This window comes from Pezoporus flaviventris, unplaced genomic scaffold, assembly GCF_033815535.1.
Source record: "Pezoporus flaviventris isolate CSIRO_AGI_PZ_B2104156 unplaced genomic scaffold, CSIRO_AGI_Pfla_v1 ptg000005l, whole genome shotgun sequence".
Classification (NCBI taxonomy): domain Eukaryota; kingdom Metazoa; phylum Chordata; class Aves; order Psittaciformes; family Psittacidae; genus Pezoporus; species Pezoporus flaviventris.
In genome coordinates, this window is record NW_026892553.1 from 1,336,278 (window position 1) to 1,357,706 (window position 21,429).

The window sequence follows — 21,429 nt, forward strand, 5'->3', positions numbered from 1 at the left end:
GGCATCAATGGATAAAAATGTTCCGAATCTGCTGAGATTCACATCTGACAAAAAAACAGCCTCCATAGTAAAGGTTATAATTTCTGCTCCTAAAGCTCGTTTGTTCAGCTCCCCCTCTGTACAACTCACACAGGACTGTTTTCCACAGTGCCTGGTAAGGCTGAATCATGGGTGTTCCCACGGGCACTGGCAGGTGTGGGGATGCACATGGGCAGGCAGGCATGGGCAGAACACAGGGCATCGCCCACAAGAGCTCCAGAGGGGGCCAGACCAGCGTGGATTTCAGCATTTCTCCAGAGGGGGATCTGTGGGTTTTTTTGCTGCCAGAGGAATGAGGAGATCAGAAGCACTGTGCATTGGATAAGCTGCCTGCAGTGGTGTCAGCAGAGGGCACTGGGTGCTCACACGCCAGTGGCATCAGCAAAAAATCCTCCCGTTTCCAAGCTGATTTTATGAAGGTCACGCAACCACCGGCACAAGTTTAATTTTACTTTGCCTTAAATTCTCCTTTTCTTTCCCTCAATGCTCGCACCAAGTTTCACGTTTTCTTCATTTTTTCCTCACCAATCCTCTGCTCTGTTCTTTCCCAGCCGTAAAAGACAAGGTTTCCTGAGTAGCTGAGACCTGTGGCCTGTTGACCATGGTCTTCACCCCTTTCAGTCCACACAGCTTGCTCATACCATAACCAGTGGAACAGGACACTTCGTGCAACTGTTTTAACTGTAAGAACAGAAGCAGGCAGTATCCCTGACAGAGGTGATATGTCCAAACTCAGCATTGTAAAGACAAATGGTCTTTGCTTTCACTCTATTCTTCTCAACAGCAAGCCCCAAATGAGCTCTGATTTGCCTCATTCCCTTGTTCACACCTCTCCTTTTTTTCCCATCAGGGCTTGTACTTGTCAGACAGCTAAAGACAGCTCAAATACCCTCAGTTAAAATCAGCAGATAAGGCAAGAAGGAGTACTCAGACCATTCAGTCTGTGCCTAATTGCTCATAAGGAGGTGGCATAGTACATCCTTGGGGTGTCATCACATCAGAGGTGGGATGCACCAACTGAACTTCTAGAAAACAGCAAGTATGGTGAGGAGACTGCTACATCTTCTGAAGAAGGGGACATGGAGGATTTAGAGGCTCTGGATGAATCCAGGATATTGTGGAACTCTCCCCAAATCCTCCTTAACTCACTGCTTTCCAAGTGACCCAAAAGAAGAGAGCTTGGGGTCCATCTGTGGGGAACAACATCCAGCAGAGAAGCTGCAGTGGGTGACAATCCAGCACTCCACCCCACCAGTGTGGTACCCTAGACACCCTTCCCAAGAACAATGCCCAGCAGAACTGACTCCTCGAGGTGCAGGCAGTCTCCCCTTCAGTGCATGCAGTTCAGCAGCTTCCCTGCTGAGCAGGAGCTGCTACTGTGCTTGTACCACACAAGGATTCATGCACAGGACTACCCCACCAAGAAAAAAGAAGAGAGTAAATGTCCTTTGTGCCTGCCCCCAGAGAAAGCCCATCTCTGACACCCAGAAGTGAGATCCCACTCAGAGAACTGGAACAAGTCCTGTGAGGAGTGACTGAGGGAACTGAGGTTGTTCAGCCTGAAGAAAAGAAGGCCCAGGGGAGAGCTTATTGTTTTCTACAGCTACCTGGAAGGAGGTTGTAGCAAGGAGGAGGTTGGTCTCTTCTCCCAAATAACAAGCAATAGGACAGGAAGAAATGGCCTCAAGTGGTGTGCCAGGGGAGGTTTAGACTGGGCATTAGGGAAAATTTCTTCACCAAAAGGGTTATCAAGCACTGGAACAGGCTGCCCAGGGAAGTGGTGGAGTCACCATTCCTGGAGGTATTTTAAAGATGTGCAGACTCTCATGTGCAGGCACTGAGAAACATAGTTTAGTTGTGGCCTTGGCAGGGCTGGGTTAACTGTTGGACTCAAGGATCTTAAATGTCTTTTCCAACCTAAGCAATTCTATGATTCTATAAAAAGACACCCACTGTTTTTTATTCCTCAGTTACGCATCCTTCCAGCACTTCAAGGAAAATCTGCTGGGAACCAGAATCTTGGGCATTTAGTAGGAAAGAGTTGTTGCAGATTATTTTAAGTTTTGCTGACTCTTTCTATGTTTTGTGTTTATGAAATATTTACCTATAGGAATATCTTGATATAAGAAGTTAGCTTTAATGCTAGCACGGGTTGCTGTGTTACTTGAAATCAGATGCTGTGTTGCTGGAAGTCCCTGTTCTCTGTGACATGCTAGCCTTAGTCCTTACTCTCTAGAGTATAACCAAAGCACCTAGGGTCTACTGAATATAGGATAAGTTATTTGACAACCTGGCAAGGTAGAAATCTAGCCAGCCAACTTGGCAAAAAAAACCTTACTTTTAAGGTGACCTGAAGTAAACTGCCTTCATTATAATACTAAAAAACACACCCACAGGTCAAGAAGACCCTCGCTCAGATGAAGACCCTTCCCGTGCGCAAGCGTAGTAACAGAAGAGAGTGACAGTGCAGATATTATAATTGTATGTAAATCACTAACCAATCACTGTAACTGGGAATGTACTACCTTGTAATTTTTGTGTGTAAATGTAATGATGAAATCGGCATTGGGTGTGCTTGATCTGTGGAAACTCCACCTCGCACCCAGCACTGCAATAAAGAAGTGCCTGCTTCTTAATGCTACATTGGCATTAAGGTGGTTTATTCTCCCAGCTTATGGTGACAGTTTTTGGCGACCTAGATGGGACCTTGCGAGTGAGACTGGAAGAGATTAAGTGATGATCAAACTCCAGCCGGCACCGAGGAATTCTTGGGGAGGAACATTGCCCTCGACTCATAAAGCTCCTCGCAACATTCCCTGGAGAAAAACAAAGGGCAAGGCACTTCTTTCAGAATTCGGTTTGGAAAGCCTGCCTGTAAGGCCCAGTGAAAGCTGTGCATTGTTGAAGCTAAGGTTTGCATTGGAAGCCTGGGCGTATGCCCATAAGTCATAACTGAAAGCTATTGCAGGGTTGGACTTTGGTTGGTAATTGCTGTTGCATGTTTGCTAATTACTGTTTGCTTTGGTATTTGGTAATTACTGTTGGTGATTACTGTTTGCATGTTTCATTGTAATTTGATGATTACCGTTTGATTGTTTCATTAATTACTGATTGCATATTTTATTGTAATGGCATCAGGATTTGTAAAATTGTTTAAAAGTTCTGGAAATTTGACGACCATGGATGAAAGGATACCAAAATCATTGCTGCTAGGATGTTTGTTAGCGCATTGGGTGATTTGCATGATGATTTATGCAAAAGCCAAATGATCGAATATTGTAACCACTAGTGGCTTTTGTATGTCTTGATGAATAAGGAAAAGTGGCCAAAAAATAGAACTTTGAGTTACAATATTATTTTGCAGCTAACACTGTTTTGTAGAAAAGAAGGTTAAATCAGTATTAAAAATGGGTGCTGTATGGAGTAAAGCATGCAATACCAAGGGCTTTAAATTGATCTAAATTATATGAGGTAAAACAAGATAAGAATGAATTTCTGTGTTTCTGGAAAAATTAAAGAAGACTGCTAGAAAATATACTGATTTAAAGTTGGAAACCAAGACAGAACAACAGCAACTGGCTATGATTCTTATGGGAAAATTGGCACCCAATACGAAAAGAAAACTCCAAAAGTTAGAGGGAGAGGGTTCTAGAAATTTAAATAAAATGCTTGAAGTAGCATTGAAAGTTTATAGCAATAGAGGAAAAAAAATAAGAAAAAGAAAAGAATGGGGTAGAGAGAGCAGACTAATAGCTCTTTTAAGAGGGAATGCAGTAAAGGAAAGAGCACAAGCCAGAGGAAGAGGAGGTTTTAGAAACTTTGATAACCAAGAATCTAATGCACCTCTGTGGATAGATCATTGTGCATACTGCAGGGAGGAAGGACACTGGAGAAAAGAGTGCCCTAGATTAAAGGCAAGTCAGCAAGAAGCTGCAAGGATGATGACCTTAGACAACTGAAGAGGACCAGAGAGAAATCCAGCTGAGCCTCTGGTAATAATACACCTGGGAAATAATAAGGTTTAATTTTTAGTACATATGGGTGCAACATATTCTGTCCTGAACACTTGCAAAGGGACATTAGGAAATAAAATGGCCAGTATGATCGGATTGAGTGGAAGCAAGAAAATAGGCCATTCTTCAACCTCTAGATTTGAAATTTGAAAATTAGGTAATTACACATGAATTTTTACATGTACCAGACTTTCTGATACCTTTGCTGGAACAACATTTATTGTCCAAGTTAAATGTACAAATAGTGCTTGAAAAGGCAGAGGTTCTTTTAAAAATACCAGAATCAAAGACAGGGGAAATATTGATGATACAGGAGAAAGTTAAGGAACAAATACCACAGGAGGTAGATCAGGCTGTTATACTTGTAGCCTGGAATACAGACATACCCAGTAAGTCAAAGACAGCACAACCTAAAAAAAAATAGAGTTGAAAGAACAGGCAAACCCAGTGAGAATCAAGCAGTATCTGATCAAGCCAGAGGTTAGACAAGGAACCAAGAAATTGATTGATAAATTCTTAAAGTTTGGGATTCTTGAAGAGTGTGAGTCAGAATACAATACCCCAATTTTGCCAGTAAAAAAAGCCCTTCAGATGAATATAGATTAGTTCAGGATTTAAGGGCTATAAATCAAGTAGTTAAAGACATCTAGTTGTAACCCTGTAGTTGCAGATCCATATACACTTTTAACAGCAATGGGAGAGGATTCGCAGGACTTTGAAGTGCTTTACAGAGCTTGATTTAAAAGATGCTTTCTTTTGTATACCCCTGGAGGAGGAAAGATGAAAATTATTTGGTTTTGAGTGGGAAAATCCACAAACAGGATTAAAACCACAATTAACACGGACAAGATTGCCACAAGGATTCAAAAGTAGTCCAACAGGCATCAGTAACCAGTTGGTGAAACAGCTGGAATTGTGGAAGCAAACAGATAGAGAATCTAAACCTGGACATCTGCTTTTACAATACATGGATGACATCTTGATTGCTACAGAAGAGAGACCTGTATTAAGGTAACAATAGACCTTTTAAACTTTCTTGGACTAAATGGGTACAAAGGGTCTAGATAGCAAGTCAAACTGTAATATATGTGGGCTTTGGGGCCAGAATAGCAAAAGGCCTTTCTGGCCTTGAAACAGGCTTTAAAGACTGCACCAGCACTGGGACTTCCAGACCTAACCAAAGATTTTCAGTTATTTGTTCACGAAAGACAGTATCTTGCACTCGGGGTGCTGAATCAGAAAATAGGAAGCTGGAAAAGATCGGTAGGGTAGCTCTCCAATCAACTAGACACTGTAAGTAAAGGACAGGCTACTTGTCTCCAAGAAGTTGCTGCTACAGTGATGCTAATACAAGAAGCCTGAAAATTAACTTTGGGAAGGGCAATAACAGTGTATGTACCACACATGGTAATTACTGTTTCAGAACAAAAGGGGTGTCATTTTTTCATCCCCTAGCAGAACGATGAAATACCAAGTGATTGTGGCAGAACAAGATGATGTTATTTTGAAAACAACTACTTTGATTAACCATGCAGGGTTTTTGAACTCCATGCACAAAGAAGGACAACTAGAACATGACTGTTTGGTGACCATTGAACATTTCTATTCCAGTAGAGAAGACTTAAAGGTTAGACTGCTGCGTGATGGTAGCAATTCTGTGGAGGGATGGTAGCAATTCTGTGGAGGACGGAACTGGATATGCAGGATATGCGGTGGCTACTGAGAATTCAGTTATAGAAGCAAATTCTTTACCTTGCACTACTTCAGCTCAAAAGGCAGAAATGATGGCTTTGATGAGAGTATTAGAACTAACTGAAGGAAAGGAAGTCAATATTTGGACTGATTCAGAATATGCCTTTGGTGTGGTACATGTTCATGGAGTCCTGAGGAAGGAAAGGGGATTATTATCCTCCCAGGGAACAAGAATTAAATACAAAGAAGAAATCTTAAAATTAATACAGAAACCGATTAAGGTGGCAATCATGCACTGTAAAGCACATCAGCCAGGAAATACAAAAGAAATGATAGGAAACAAATTGGTAGACAGAACAGCTAGGAGGACTGCAAAAAGAGATGCCTTCCAAATGGCATTAATCCCTACTAAAACCATAGCTCTGCCAAGAGAAAAACCTAAATATTCAGAGGGAGATGAGAAATTAGTGAAGTTGCTAAATGCTAAAAAGAATTTAGTAGGATGGTGAGTGACATCACAAGGGTAGTAATCCCACCACAAAATGAGGGAAATAATACAGACAAAAGATAAAGAATGTCACTGGGGAGCAGAAGTATTAGTGGCATTTTTAAAGAGGCACATAGTACCAGTAAAAATGCTAGAAATAGCTAAAATGACAACTGCAAAATGTGAAATACATTTGAAAAAACATCCAGTTGTAAAGAAAAAGGTTCAAATGGGAATATTGAAATCAGGAATGGAGCCAGATTACTGGCAAATAGATTTTTCAGAACTACCTCAGCAAAACAGTTATCAGTACCTTTTGGTAGGTATTGACACTTCTACAGGATGGCCAGAAGCCTTTCCCTGTTGGACCAATCAAGCAAAAGAAGTCATTAATTGGCTATTGCAGGAGCTTATCCCAAATTTGGGGTGCCTGTTCAAGTATCTTCAGATAGAGGTCCACATTTTATTGCAGAAGTGGTACAGGGTGTTAGTAAAATGTTGGGAATTACTTAGGACTTACATATACCTTGAAGGCCACAATCCAGTGCAAAAGTAGAAAGAATAAATCAAACATTGAAAAGACAGGTTAGTAAAATATCTCAGGAAACTAATTTGAAACAGCCTTAGGCACTTCCACTGGCCCTCTTGTGAATTCGGGTTCAACCTAAAAATTCATCCTTGAAGTTGCCTGTAATTGTAAATTCACGCTCTTAAATCCTTTCCTGATTGCATTTGCTAGCCTTTCTACTTGTCTTGTTAGTTAGTATATCCATCACCTGTTCTTATATATTGCTAATATTGTTCTTATATATTGCTTTAATTAGTCCTTATGAGTTATGTTGAAAGCCATATGAATCTCCAGAACCAAATTTGAATGCACATATAAAAAGGAAAACAAGATGAATGCAACTATCTACTTTCCCTAGGAAAAACTTTAACTGCACTTTGGAGTGTGGTTGTTTGGAACAGGTCTCTGTCTTTGGAGAACCCAATACATGATTTCCAAGCGGGAGACTATGTCTACATGAAAACATGGACTTCTGAACCTTTCCAAGAACATTGTAAAGGACCTTTTCAAGTACTGTTGACTACCTTCACCACCATCAAGACAGCTGAATCAGAAGCATGGATACACTACACTAGGGTGAAGAAAGCCCCATCGTCATGGAAAATTGTCAAAATGGACAATAAGTCCCAAAAATTGACTCTGAAATATGTCTAGTTTTGTGTATCCTTTTCAAATTTGGGGAGAATGGATACTGATCTGGATATTAAAGGGAGCCAATTTTGTAGTAAAAACTGAACCAGATGGAGAATTAGTAAGACAGGGAAATCTACTGAAATTAGAATACAATTCTATTCAAAATCCAGCTCTTAATCCTAATGAGATGGCAAGTGATCTCTCCTTTAGCTGCTGCTTTAAAATATGGATGTTTTTGTAGAAGCCTTACGAGTGACCTCAAATTGACTGAGACATACATACCCAAAAGAGGAACAATATTTAGTTGTAAAATATCTGCATTACAGAACCCAGGACACTCAGCGTAGACAGTGAGTGATGGGACCTGGACAACTCATTTAACTCCAGATGGTAGAGTAAGACAAAAAACTTCAGGCATACCAACCCCATGTTCAGTCTGGAAAAGAACTCCTTTTAGAGGAGCATTAGAACATTTACAATTAGAAAGGGTGAAGAGGTCAGAAATAGATGAAGAATGCAATGAACCTTCAACTGGAGTGAAAGTTGGTTGGGCTTTGGAATCTTTGCTGACTCCTTTAGCAATATATAAGAACAGGTAATGGATATACCAACTAACAAGACAAGTAGAAAGGCTAGCAAATGCAACCAGGAAAGGATTTAAGAACATGAATTTACAATTACAGGCAACTTTAAGGATGACTTTAAAACATAGAATGGCTTTGGATATGCTTTTACTTAAAAAGCATGGAGTTTGTGGATACTTGAAAGATAGAATTGATCATTGCTGTATATACATTTCAAATGTGACTCAAGATGTGGAGCATGTCTTAGACTTATTGGAAAAGGTAGAACAGAATACTCAAAAGATTCAACAAGACGTACAGGAAAATTGGATGCATAAAATCTTCAAGGGATTAGGATGGAATTTGAGTTCATGGATAAAATCACTAATTAACATTGCAATAGTCTTGTTGATTATTTTTTTAATGTTTACTTTGATCTATTATTGTTTAAAAAGACATATAAACAACAAAACTGCATTCAACCAAACGATCATCCAAGCAGTTGAAACAGTTCTTCATACTTCCTAATGGTTTTCATGGCATCCGTTTTTGGCAACCTGTTCTTTCAGCATGACTAAAAATAAAAACAGAACAGATAGAAATTGTTGCCACACATCTTTGCCCTGTAGCATTTAGTCTTTACAGTGTGTTTCAGGAGTTTTTCTTTGGCAGGACTGGTAGAAAGTTACTGAAAATCTTTCTGGCAGTCTCAAGATGCTGTCAGAGGAGAAGCAAGTGTGTTGTTGTTAAGTACTCCTAAAAATGGCATATTTGAGAAAAGTGGGAATTAAGTGCTTAAAACTCATGGGTTGTTGCCCCCTAGTTACAAAAAAAAAAAAAAAAATTAAATTGGATACCGTATTGCTTGTTCTTTACTGACTCACCATCTTGGCTAAGGGCGAGCTGGTGGCACTCCCAGCATCAGTAAAGGTGATGTGACTGCTTGAACGGCACTGAGCCAGCCCTCACGCCACAGCCTGAGTAGCTGCAGGGTGCTGGGCACATTGGGGCATTCTACAACATTCATACAGCTGGGCCAAGTGCTCCTATGCCTTTCTCTGATGGAAGAAGACACCATGGAGATGCTGCTATTTCCTCCTTGCCCCAGGTGAGTTCTACAGGAATAAACAAGTGGATACAAACTCCCCTATGCACTTCAAACCTGGCACACGTCTAAGATAGTTCTAACTAACTCCCTTGTGTAGGTAGCACTTGCCAGACACTGTTCACTATTGCTGCTGTCACAACCTAGCATCAGCCCTTGTGGGACATCCCCTCACTGCTCATGATGTGACAACATGACAAAAAGCGGGATGAGGCTGAGAGCATTCGCACAGACAGCTGGCACAGGGACTAGGTGACATGAACCTGACAAAAAGGACTGTTTGTAGATGACCAGAACTGTGTAAAGCTTTAGAGGTAAAGACAAGGACTCTAATGGAACAAATTAATGGAGGGAACTACATAAAGAGCATTACTTAATAAGAAGGAGCTTCCAGAGCCACACCAAAGGACTCACCTCAGCACCCTGATTCTGACAACAGCCAGACATGGGGAAGAAAATGAAAACAGAGCACATTTATTTAGCATGCCTTGATGGACTTCTTTTCCTTGAACTCCCTAGTTTGCTCCCAAATCCATGGACAAAGGTGGCATCCACAGAATCTTTTAGTGAGGAGTTTCATACCTCATCTCCTGTTGTGTAAGGAAGCACCTCCTTTTATTTGCTTGTTTGACAACCTCCAGCTTTTGTCTTACAGGGAAGCAAGCAATCCATCCCTGGGCATCCCAACCAAGCTGAGGAGCAGGAAAGAAGAGATTACTTCTTCAGGTGCACTGCTGCTGAGTGCCCTACTCATTTACCATTTAGTCTTCTTGATTGTATGGGTGCTGGTTCTAGATTGCAGCTGCGAAACAATGTGGCTTTTTATATACATTTTCCAGTATGCCCACAGTAAAAGAGCTTAACCTTTCCCCAGGGAAGGATTTCCCTTTTTGTGAAGTCCATCTGATCCTGCAAATTATTCTGATTTCAACAGCACACAGTGCATTTGCAGCTGAACAGTAATTGACCTTGAATGTGCCTATGCATTGGGTGCCAAAGCTGGCAATTCAGAAGCAGTAATTAAGCAGAACCTCAGCAATGGCAGTAGCAGTCTGCTGCCTGAAGGAGGTTTGCAGGCATTAATGCAAATCAACTGCTCTTAAGCACTTGGCAATAACTATGACTGTTACACAGCTACTTCTACTGTGCAACTAGATAACATTTCAGCCTTTGACAAATGAATATTGCAAAGAACTGTTTCAGAAGCGCAGTCACAGCATGAAGCCAGATTAAATCAGTGCAATTTTTTTTAACATACCAGGATCTCTGGCCAACCTTTTGCTCTCACTTGTACTCACAGCCTCGTTCTGTGCAAGTGATTACATTCTTTGCATTGATTTTTCAAACTTACCTTCAAATCCATGAGAGAGCTTCCACTCTACAAGAGACTTAATGGTGTTCAGGGGCTGCAGGCATTACTTATTCATGTTTTCCTCTGAAAGTTGAGCCCTGACCTTTCATCTTAATGTTGACCCATGGAAGCTAAGAAAAACAGATTCACTTTTTTTTCAGTAACTAAAAAATTTTATGAACAAATAAGCATGGGTTTTTGCCAAATAAAAGAATATTATCAGCATTAGCTACTATACCTTACTTCAAAGGATAAATTCAGAATTGTTTATAAAATGTCAGCACACTGGTGCTGCCCACACTTGGGGAGAGGTTATTACACGGCTGATGAAGACACTGAACAACCTGCAACTGTGGGGTGCACTCAGCCATGAAGCTGCCCTGTCTTTGATTTCCTGTAGTATGAACAGGGGGGAATTAATCACAGAATCATTCAGGCTGGAAAAGACCTTTGAGATCAAGTCCAAAATGTGTGTACACAGGATGGTAGCTGTCCATATGTCAGGGTCAGAGGTCTGTTACATACGTTAAAGAGCAGATCCTGCTTCCCTCTTCCTTCAGTATGCAGCTCTTTTCATATGGGCTGGCAGAAAGACTTAGTTTTCAATGTTGTGTCACACACAGAACCTCCAGGGCAGCTGAAAGCAGGAGCAGACTGTCTTTAAGGCAGAACTGAGCATTGCTAGCCCATCTGAAATCCGCTGGCAGCTGAGAGTATTCAGTAAATCATATTTTTAATGAAAAGTATTGGTTTATTACCATCATAGTACTGCTGGGAATCATGATTTAAAAGGAGTTTTTACCAGCTTTCTGAGGTGCTCTCTTTCAGTGAAGGACAGATTCAAATTAATAAAACACTAGCTTTTTGCTCTTTTTTCTAGGAGAGGTATTTCAGCACAATATCATGTCACAAAAACACTGTAGAGATTTCAGTTTAGGATTCAGAATGGACTGTTTGCCCCCTGGAAGGCAGTGTATGCCATTACTCCAAACTTGGGATCAGATTTTCCACATTACACACAGTATTAATCCGCATTCATTTGTGATGCAATAGAGCAGTGAAGATTCAGCTTTCCCTGCTGTGAAATACCTATTTGGGGGTTCTTCATTTGCTTGTTTATTTTGCCACCCAGGGCATTACATCATGGCTCCTGCCACTCCAGTAACATAACACATCTGCAGAGTCATTTCTCAAAACCCCCTGCACTTCCATGCAAGTGTATGCCTCCATAAAATCCTTCAAAAAGATCATATTTTACTTAGTTTTTGGCTCTTTCTCATTTTAAAGGCATATCCCAGCAAAATAATGCCATTTATACTGATCTGTAGAATTTTGCACATAGACAGAGTGTTGCAACAAGCGAAGGTACAGCTGGACTATTCTTGTGAAGGCACAGAGGAGCAGGAGACACTCCATCTGCGGGGCATTAGTCAAGCTGGTTTAATACAGAAGTAAGAAAACGAATTGGATTATCATCAGTGCTGGTGCCACAAATCTCCAAGCTCATAAGATCCCTTTTTTCACCTTTTTCTGAAGGCGGAGATGCTTTACTGTGGTTTCTTTAAAATACAGTATTTAAGTCATGAAGCACAAAACCAGGGCTCTACAAAGTCCCCATTTCCCGCAGAAAGACAAAATACACATGAAGGATACAAAAGCCAGCCAAGAGATGGGCATCTCAGTTGTTCATGGAAGGGTCTTCGGTTTAACCTACGTGTACTGCAGGTCCCAGTCACACCCTCTAGAAAGTTCATTCAGCTTTCACTGAACAAAAGTGTTCATCCTCTGACAGTGAAAAATTAGACTTAATACACAGAAAAGAAGTATAAAGCAGCAAAACTGAGATTTGTACCCAAGTCCAGTCTGTTCCTCTGGATGCCATGCAGCTGCCTCGCAGGAGAACAAACAAAATTAACGTTCAGTAGAACTGGGTTTAGCACTTCACTTAGAGGCCAGCAGGAACACAAGAACAAAGTCTTTTCCTGCCCTTTTCTGTGTTGTGCTTCTCCTACTGCTGTACCAGCACACATGAACCCAGGAGGGTTCTCAGCCTGCTATCCCCTGCCCTCAGCTGCCAGGACACACAGTGGCTCTGCTGCAGCTGAAGTGCTGGGAGGCACAGCTGAACACAGGATTTAGGAAAAGCGGCGATAGTCAGGCTATTCTGAGATGTCACCCTTGAGGAAGGGTTGGTGGCCAACACTGCACAAGATGGGTGATGCAGATAAACAGCCATCAGGAGCCACAGGGATGGACAGACTTTGTTTCATCTTGGAGTTTGAGCAGGACTGGAGCAAGGTTTCCAGAAATAAGACACAGAACTTCAAAATGCCCACAGTCACCAGAGGGTTGTAAGCAGGGCAGCCTCTTATTTACTGGGCCCAACTCCTTCATCCCATCAAACAAGCAACAACTTGATCTACAGGACTCTTTCCAAGCTGGATGCCATATGTATAAGAAAAAGCCTGTAGTTATCTGCTATCCATGTCCATATTTATAGCTTCCATTCATGGCTGTGTTATTGTTTGGTGGCCTCTTGTCTATTTTTGGCAGTGACAATGACATTTCTGCTGTAATATGAACAAGAAGTTGTCTCCATGAGCCTACTCCAGGTCATTTTCACAGTACAGTGGTCACAAACATGGGGCAAGCTGCCTGCCAGGACACCGCTGCCAGCCTGCTGTGGATTAGGCAGCTGGTATGTGGGGCTGTAAAAATAGAAAGCTTGAAGATGGGCCCAGGGCATAATTTCTCCTGATACACATCATGGAGGAAGCAGTCAGAGCATGAATCTCCTTTGTGGATTGGGTGGAGACATTTGCACCAGGACCCAGTGCACTCAGTGCTTCAAGTATTTCTTGGCCCAGGCTATTGGAGCTCTCAGGAAAGCTGCTCAGGAATCCAGGCAATGTCACTGTTTGATTTGTTTCTTCCTAGGCTCATTTTCTTTTGGGAGACAGAAGCAGTCCAGATTAATTTCTTTTCCTCCTGCCTCCAGCCTCTTCTCTGGCTAACTTTAATTTGAGCACTTTTGACACAGCTCTTACTTGCTCACCTAGCTGCAGACTTCAGTTTTTCCAAATTCTCGATTTTCTCCAAAGGATGAAATGTGTCCATGAACAAACACAACCTCAAAGACTTCTCAGAGCAGGAAGGTTTGATAAAGAACAGCTTGGCAGAACCCAGCAAGCAGTGTCAGTAGAGTCAGACACTTCAAATTACATGTGCAGGAGGCTGACCCAAAACCCCTGTGCCCAGCTTGTCCAGCAGCATGGAGGGAATCGTCCTTGCATGGCTCAAGGCCCTGCAGCCCAATGAGGAAACAATAGATGAACCTATCACTTTGTTCGTTACAGCCAGTTTTGCCCTTGACTCTGTTGATTTTTTCAACGCAAATATCAAATAAAGCCATGGTGAAAACAAGCTGCCACAGATTTATGACTTCAGTTCCTAATTAAATTTTTCTTTTATAGCTGCTCGCTCACATGCAACCTTGTTGCCTTCACAGTGAAGCCAGAAGGTAATAAATACAGCATCACTCTCCTGATGGGTAACTCTCCCTCCTGACCTGGGGAGAGATCACTCACCAGTTCCCTGCTGAAAGCAGACAGGGTTAGAGGGACAGGCCATCCATGACCCCAGCGAAGAGTCAGCAGGGTCTGCTCTCAGGCAGCTGGTGACTGTCACTTGATTCTGACCCAGCTACAGCTCAAGGTTTTCCAGGTTGGTTTGACCTTTGGCAATGAGTCCTGACAGGGAGTCACCATGTGACATCTGCTCAGGTGGCGGAGACACCTCTTTGCCCAAGAGATGCTCTCTGTGTAAATATCCCCAGCAAGAAAAGGCAGGTCTTGTCTAATGAGAAGCACTTCTGGGTCTAGATAGCCTGCCTTCTGATGCAAGGAAAAGCGTGGTTAAGAGGTACTGCAGAGGACACATGCAGAGCAGCTATCCATGCTGCATTGATTATGGGTTTTAGTTTTGCATATTTCCTATGTGCATGACAAGGAGAAAGCCAAAGCAAGCCCAGGGCCAGGCTGCACCAAGGAGCAGCTCACAGCACCCTGAGAAACATACACAGCAAAGAAAGGAACAAGTGTAAGCACCTTCTCCTTGTCCAACATTAATGGATGAGATCTTAAGCAAGTTCAGAATAAATGTCCCTAAGAAATGGAGAAGAAAGCAAGAGATTGCAGGAAACAATACATTATTGTAATTTCTGGCTTGCTGAACCTCCGAAGTGCTCATGTTTTGGACTGTATTTCATTGCATGGATATTTCTGTGAATGTATCTCCTCCCTTTTGCGATTCTGGGCACAGTTTCCCTCCCAGAGGAAACCTCCCTGCATTCCTGAGAACTACAGATACTTTCTTCATAGGGAAATAGTATTGGAGGAGCTAGCAGATGAGGAATAAGACAATTATTTTTGGAGGGTAGTATGTGTTGGAATTTATTCCACTTCGAAGGGTGCATGATCATCACAAAAATGACCGTTCACAGAACTACTTCAGCTATTTTTCTAGAAATGTTCTTGAATACAAATTTTAATGAGGTATTTTGTCTTTTAAAAACTCCAAATAACAACTCCTTTGTTTAGAGCAATAAATTTTCTCATTGAAAATTAGTGAAATAATAAATGCAGTTATGAATTCTGAAAAGAAAATGTTTTCAAAGAAAATTTGGCTAAATACCCTGCAAAACTATTATAGCACAATACTGCAAACTGCTGTAAAGTAAACACTACCTAAAATATTTACATTTAAAAAGCCAAGATTTTTTCCTTAAAAAGAAGTGTGGAAAAGGAGCAACGGCTTCCCATAAGAAGTATGTTACTGGCTCTTTTTGTCATGATTTAACAACTGAAAATCAGCAGAGGAGGCAGCAAAGGAGGCTGCTTCCTCTATTCATCCACCTTCCCCTGCTACAGAATCCATATAAAATTCATTTCACTTGGTGAAGATTTTTCCTGTTGCCATCACAGTATCTTCTTACAGTCCTGACCTCACACCTGTACTCCCCCCCAGTGTGCTAATTAACCGATACCACACAGCCAGGACCCTGGCACAGCAGAACCACTCCTGGCCATGGGCAATGCTGTCACAGGAGCATCATCTCAGGGCACCATCCTGCTGCTGGGAGCTGCGTAGACGCCAGCCAGGGATATGGAGATGATGCTGTCTTTAAGCCCTTGATGGTTTTACTATCTGCAGAGAACAATGTGCACATCTTGCATTATACATTGACTGCATTTGAATTTATGTGCCCAGGGAAAGCACAGAGAAAACAAAACAAAATGAAACAAAATCAACCCCAAACCATAAAAAAGCTGCTTAATATAGAGAAAAAATGTGTACGTGCAGGATCAAACCAATACACACAGACCTATCAATGGAAACCTGGAGATGCTGACAGCATCTATGAGCAGAGGTCCTTTCAGCCCTATCTCCACTATTACCGTAGCTAGTTAGGATTTCCATCATATGCCTGACCTTATCCTAGCTTATTATTTCCCAATTCAACCAGCTTTTGTTGGCAGCAGTGAAGGTTGGATTCAAACATAAATTCTTTTGTAAATTAAGAAAACTAACAAGCCAAGATTTATTTCCTAGAAGCCCTTAAGCTCAAGTATCCTCCATTCTTTCCCCTATGCCCTTCCTGTCACAGCAGGGAGTTATGTTAGAAACAGTTTCATTGAGGGGAAATGGGAAACAAATCACTGTGTGTGCAACTAGCAAGTGATCTCCATCCCTCTGTAGAGTTTGTCACTGCAATTCCCCAGCTGAAAATATGGTACTTTCAGCATTATATGCCATGAATAAACATCTGTAATGTCACGTTAAATATCACCTTTTCTCCCACCCCATTACTGATTTTCTTGTAGGAAAAATATACTTGCTCAAGAGATGTATCCGGTTGCTCTCCAGGCTCCTGGAGATAAACTGCTCCTGTTACATCATCCTTCTACTGGTACCCATGTCCAGGCCATGTCCAATGCCCACTGTCCACCCCACTGGAGAGCATGGTGTCATGAATACAGCCCTGGAACCACATGGCAAGATGGCAAGAGCCATGGCATTGTGCTCTCCTTACTCATCAAACCAAAATTAATTGTCACCAGAATGGTCACTGCAAGAGGGCTTTCCAAAATACACTGGCAATGTAACACTGACAGAATAGTAGTAGCTACACAAAGAAAAGTAAAAGTGATTTCTCACTGCATTTACTCAGCCAATTAAAAAAAAAAAAAAAAAATCAATCCTGTTCATGATAATCCTTCTGAAGAAAAGCATTGTTGCATGTTTCTAGTTCCACCCATTTGTCTCTTCCATTTTCTCAGTGACATGCATGTTCACATGGCACTGTCAGTTTTGTTTATGTTGGTGTGCTAAACTCCTCACTTTTTTCCCATTATTTTATTTATAGACAAACTCGCTCCAAAACAAAGCTTTTGGATAAGAATCTGCATATAACTGATTCTATAAAGAAATGTACTTATAAAAATGGCTCAAATTTTAGCTTTCTTAATCTTGAGAAGCTGTCTATTAAGCATAAGTGATGTTTCCTGTCACAGGAGACTAAGCCAGATTTTTCTTTGCCTTTTCATGTGGCAATAATCAAGACACAAAGCGACTGCCTATGAATTTCTCCTTTCTCAAATTCCATCCAGTATATATCCAATATAGATATTACTGGCAACAGTTATGTAAGAAAACGTACCAAAGAAGGAAGCATTGCTGACATCAAAATACATTAAATGAACATAACAGGGGATCCAAGATGCCTGTGGCACGTATTTAATAAGAAGCCCCTTGTTGGACACATCTAGCCCAATAGGCCAGTTTGAGATTGATGACTTTCACAGAAATGTTTTAGATTATCTAAGTGGTGGCATTTACAATAGATGCTTTAAATGCAGGTTTTATTCAGATAAATTTCTTTCTTATTCAACCTACTTTCCTTTTAGTCACCTTTTCACTTGCATGCTTTAATCTTCAGATTGTAGCCAAAATGAATTAAAATTGACAAATAGAGCTTGACTCAAGTATTCAGTGAATGGCATGTTTTCCTACAAAATGAAGAGAAAGTGAAAATACAAATTATGGAGATAAGTATCAGAAAATTCAAAACTAATCAGATCTCAGCATGTTTTCATGTGATTGATTGGCACAGAATGCATTCTCCCTAAACTGAAACATGACACTTCCATACAACTTCAGTATGGTCTGGCCTGTGGTTTGGTACATCTCTTTATGTGCTAAACTTTCCACGTAACTCTTTGAGAACAGACACCAGCACAAAAGCTGGAAGCCACAATCCAGTTTTGGCAGCACATCGTCTGCTGTCTAACCAAGGCAGGCAAAAACTTGCAGTTTGTGATGGTTGCATCTTCTTGCTGCAGGCCTGCAGTGTCAGCGAAGGCACGAGTGGCCATGCGGCACAGAACGCATGCAATTCACAAAGCTGATGAAGAGACAAGTGTCAGTTTGGTACCACTGCAGGATGTAAATTCATTAAATGAGAGAAAATGGCTGCAGAAATTAACTGTCATGGAAAATATGGTATTTCTTCCTTCTGCTTTTTATGCACCGTCAACAGTGCAGGAGTTGGTGAGGTGGCTTTGACTGTGGTTTTTGGTTCTTCAAAACAGAAAATGCTTCACAGCAGCAGCTCTCTAGGTTCATCAGAAATATTCTTTTTACCAGTTCAGAGGAGGAAAGCATGCCTGAAGTCCATGAGTGGCTGCACCTGTGAAAACACACGGAAGCAAACACACACAGGCCTCAGTGGAGCTCATCTGTGGAGACACAGGGAGAGATCACCATGCAACCTGGCCAGCAACAAAGGGAAACTTTCCAAGCATGAAGATGGCCTGATAACAACACAAATAATATAATGGTAACCAAAATCGGAAAACAGCCAGATCAAAAGTAACGGGATATCCTAGGGGCATGGTACTGCTTTGCAAGCAATGACCCTGACTCACAAGTGTAAGTTTTAACCTCCTCAAAGCCTGGGAATCAGACTAATATCACCTGCTTCAGCCATGTGCTGCCTTCATACAGAACACAGGCACTCATTATCAGGTCAAAGCAAAGGATAGTCTCTCTTGAGCGAGCACTGGAGCGTGCTTCTGTGCTTTTTTTTGAAAAGCCATTAAGAGAGGATGTGGCAATTGAATTCTAACTAGGCTGGGTTACTGTGTATCTTACTCAGTAAAAGAAGCAACTGATAGATCTCTTGGTTTCTAGGAAAAAACATCTTCTCCAGAGCAGCACTCTGCTGCCAACTACCATTCCTTTGTAATACAGATGCCAGCCTAGCCCAAAGGGAATCTGATAGGCCTGTGAAGGCAAGTAGCTGCACAAGACCACTGTGGTGTGAACTGAAACTGAAGTCACACATGGAGCCCCTTCAGAAACTGCAGCATGAATCCACAAAAACCTGATGGCCACATTAGTTCGGTGTTGAGTGGATGATGAGAAGAGCAGAATTCAGATGTACCCTCAAGTTTCTTAAGAACTGTGAATATCCCTGTCAAAACCCAGAAGGTGCTTGCATTGGTAACACGCTCAGGAACATGCAAGCTGCAGCCTTGTGTGAAGCAAAACCTGAAATGGTCTTCTACCCTATTTCTTCTTTATTGTAAAAAACTCAGAAGAGGCAGAAGAAAATTAAGATGCTTGAAATCTCTCTAATGTCTTCCAAGTAATACACAATATATTTAACTGCTTTCAGTGAGGGTTAATATTGTGGTTTACATTTTGAATAAATGTATAGATTAAGAATCTCTTCATTGATCAATAAATGTTTCATGCACTGCTTCTTATAAAATATCTTTAATGTGATATTAGTTCCTTTAAGAGAGGCATATGTCTTCAAAAATCACCACCAGTTTGGCATTTCAGATGGTACCTCTTGCTGAATTTTGTAAGTTGAGTCACCAATAAAAAATTAAAATTGATTCCCCCACTTTCTGTCTTACTTCTCACCTCAAGTCAAGCTGAACTGAAGCTTTGCCAAATTGTAATAGCTAAATACTGTTTTTCCCAGTGTGTCTGGCCCAAATGAGAAATACAAGTGCCAAAGCATTGCAAGGAAGCCCGTCTGCATGTATTTGTGACCCAGCTGGAAGCAGGAATTACTAAAGCACAGCAAGAAATTATTTTCACACAACTTCCCAAATACATTGTGTGACACCAGAACTACTTGGAGATGCCTATGACTGTCTTAAAAAAAAACCAGCCTTTGGGAAGGTCATCCATCAACAGCTCTCATCATGCCCTTTCATCCCCAGTGAATTAATGATTTTGGACATACACATAGAAACTTGAGGAATTAAAATAGTTTGCAGCCAACTTAACAACGCAGGCTTCAACATATTGCTGTTTCTGAAGAGAACTAGTGGGACCGCCTCATCTCATCTCATCTCAGCCAGCCAGCAAGGACCACTATGTTGTTCATAGGAGATAACCTGCTATATTTCATCTTTTCAGGAGAGCAGTGAACACGTGTAAGAACTGTGTTGTGAATGCCCCTGCCCGTTGACACCCACCAGCCTGCAGCCATCCGCATGTCAAGATGCCAGCAGCAAGCAGCCTCCTCCCTTCCTCCTCTGGCAGCAGAGACACCCAGAGCTCCCCTACTACAGGGAAAGGCATCAAAATGAGCCCCAAAGAAGTGTGTGCAATGCAAGATGCTTAGTGAAGGTACAGCAGCAAAGCTTTTACACTCATCCCATCATAGGCTGAATTGACATCTACACTAATCGTTCTGATGGCAATCACTGATAAAGACAGTAACATGGGAATGGTACAAAACCACAAAGCAAAAACAGAACCAAGGGGAGATTCTGGCTGCCATTAAAATCCCAGAACTGACTGCCTCTAAATATCACTTCTGCATATGCACTAACATAAACCAAATTACATACACCTCCCAGCCAACATGCTTTGGGGTATATGCTATCAGCTCATGAGGGTCAGGAAGAATGCTGAGGACAGTTTTATACCTGCACAGCAAGAAGACTTGAGTATTTTTCCTGTGTAAAGGGCTAGACAACATCTTGTTAACTGTTGCAGTGAAGGAATGATTCATCTGAGAGGCCCAGATGGCTACAGAGCTGTTTGTTGTGAACAAAATGTCCACACAGCATGAAGCCTTTTACAGACAGCACCAGTTCAAATGTGTTAATTATTGTGAGTGTGCTTCCAAAATCAATGGGGGTATTCCTGGAGCAGACTGGGTGTGTAACTGCCATTATTTATTACCAAACACTGCCAAAGCCCTTGCATCAGACATGCCTCCAGGCAGCTGACCCAGTTAAATACGCATGCAGTAAATCAGGTCTGTTGCATGTTTCCGTATTTTTCAGCCTGCATGTCTGTCACTGTAGAATAGTCTTGAACTGCAGCCTAGCACACTGCAAGCTTTACTACTTGCTGTAGCATACAGTGGTGAATATACCACAGAACAAAGGAGGTCAAAGGAGCAGCAAAAAGCCCACCAAAGCAAATGTGTATCTTTATTGAGCGCAGTGAAAGACTAAACACTTGGGAGATTATTCTACAGAAGATCCTTTCTGTAGGCAAACCTTGCGTATTAACACTGCTGGTCCTTTACTGAACTGCTAGTTCAGCGGTTCCAAGAAGTTCAGCACAGCAATATCAGATAAAATGTGTTCTTCAGTAAACAAAGATGATCAAAGCTGGAGAGTAACTCATAGGTGTTCGGGGAATGCCACATTCAGAGCTAACAACAGGCTGAACACTGGCTGCCCCCTAACACACTGTGCCCAGGCTCATGCCAGCCAGACTGTTTCACTGATCAAAAGACTGGAGTTGTACTTTTACCTTTCAACCAGGATTCCTGTGGAGCTGATTTCATCCTGTCCATTCAGGGACACTGGGTACTCAAAGCCACCAGTGGTTATACAGAAAAAAAACCCCTTGGTCTAAAAGCCAGTGCTGAGCAGACTTT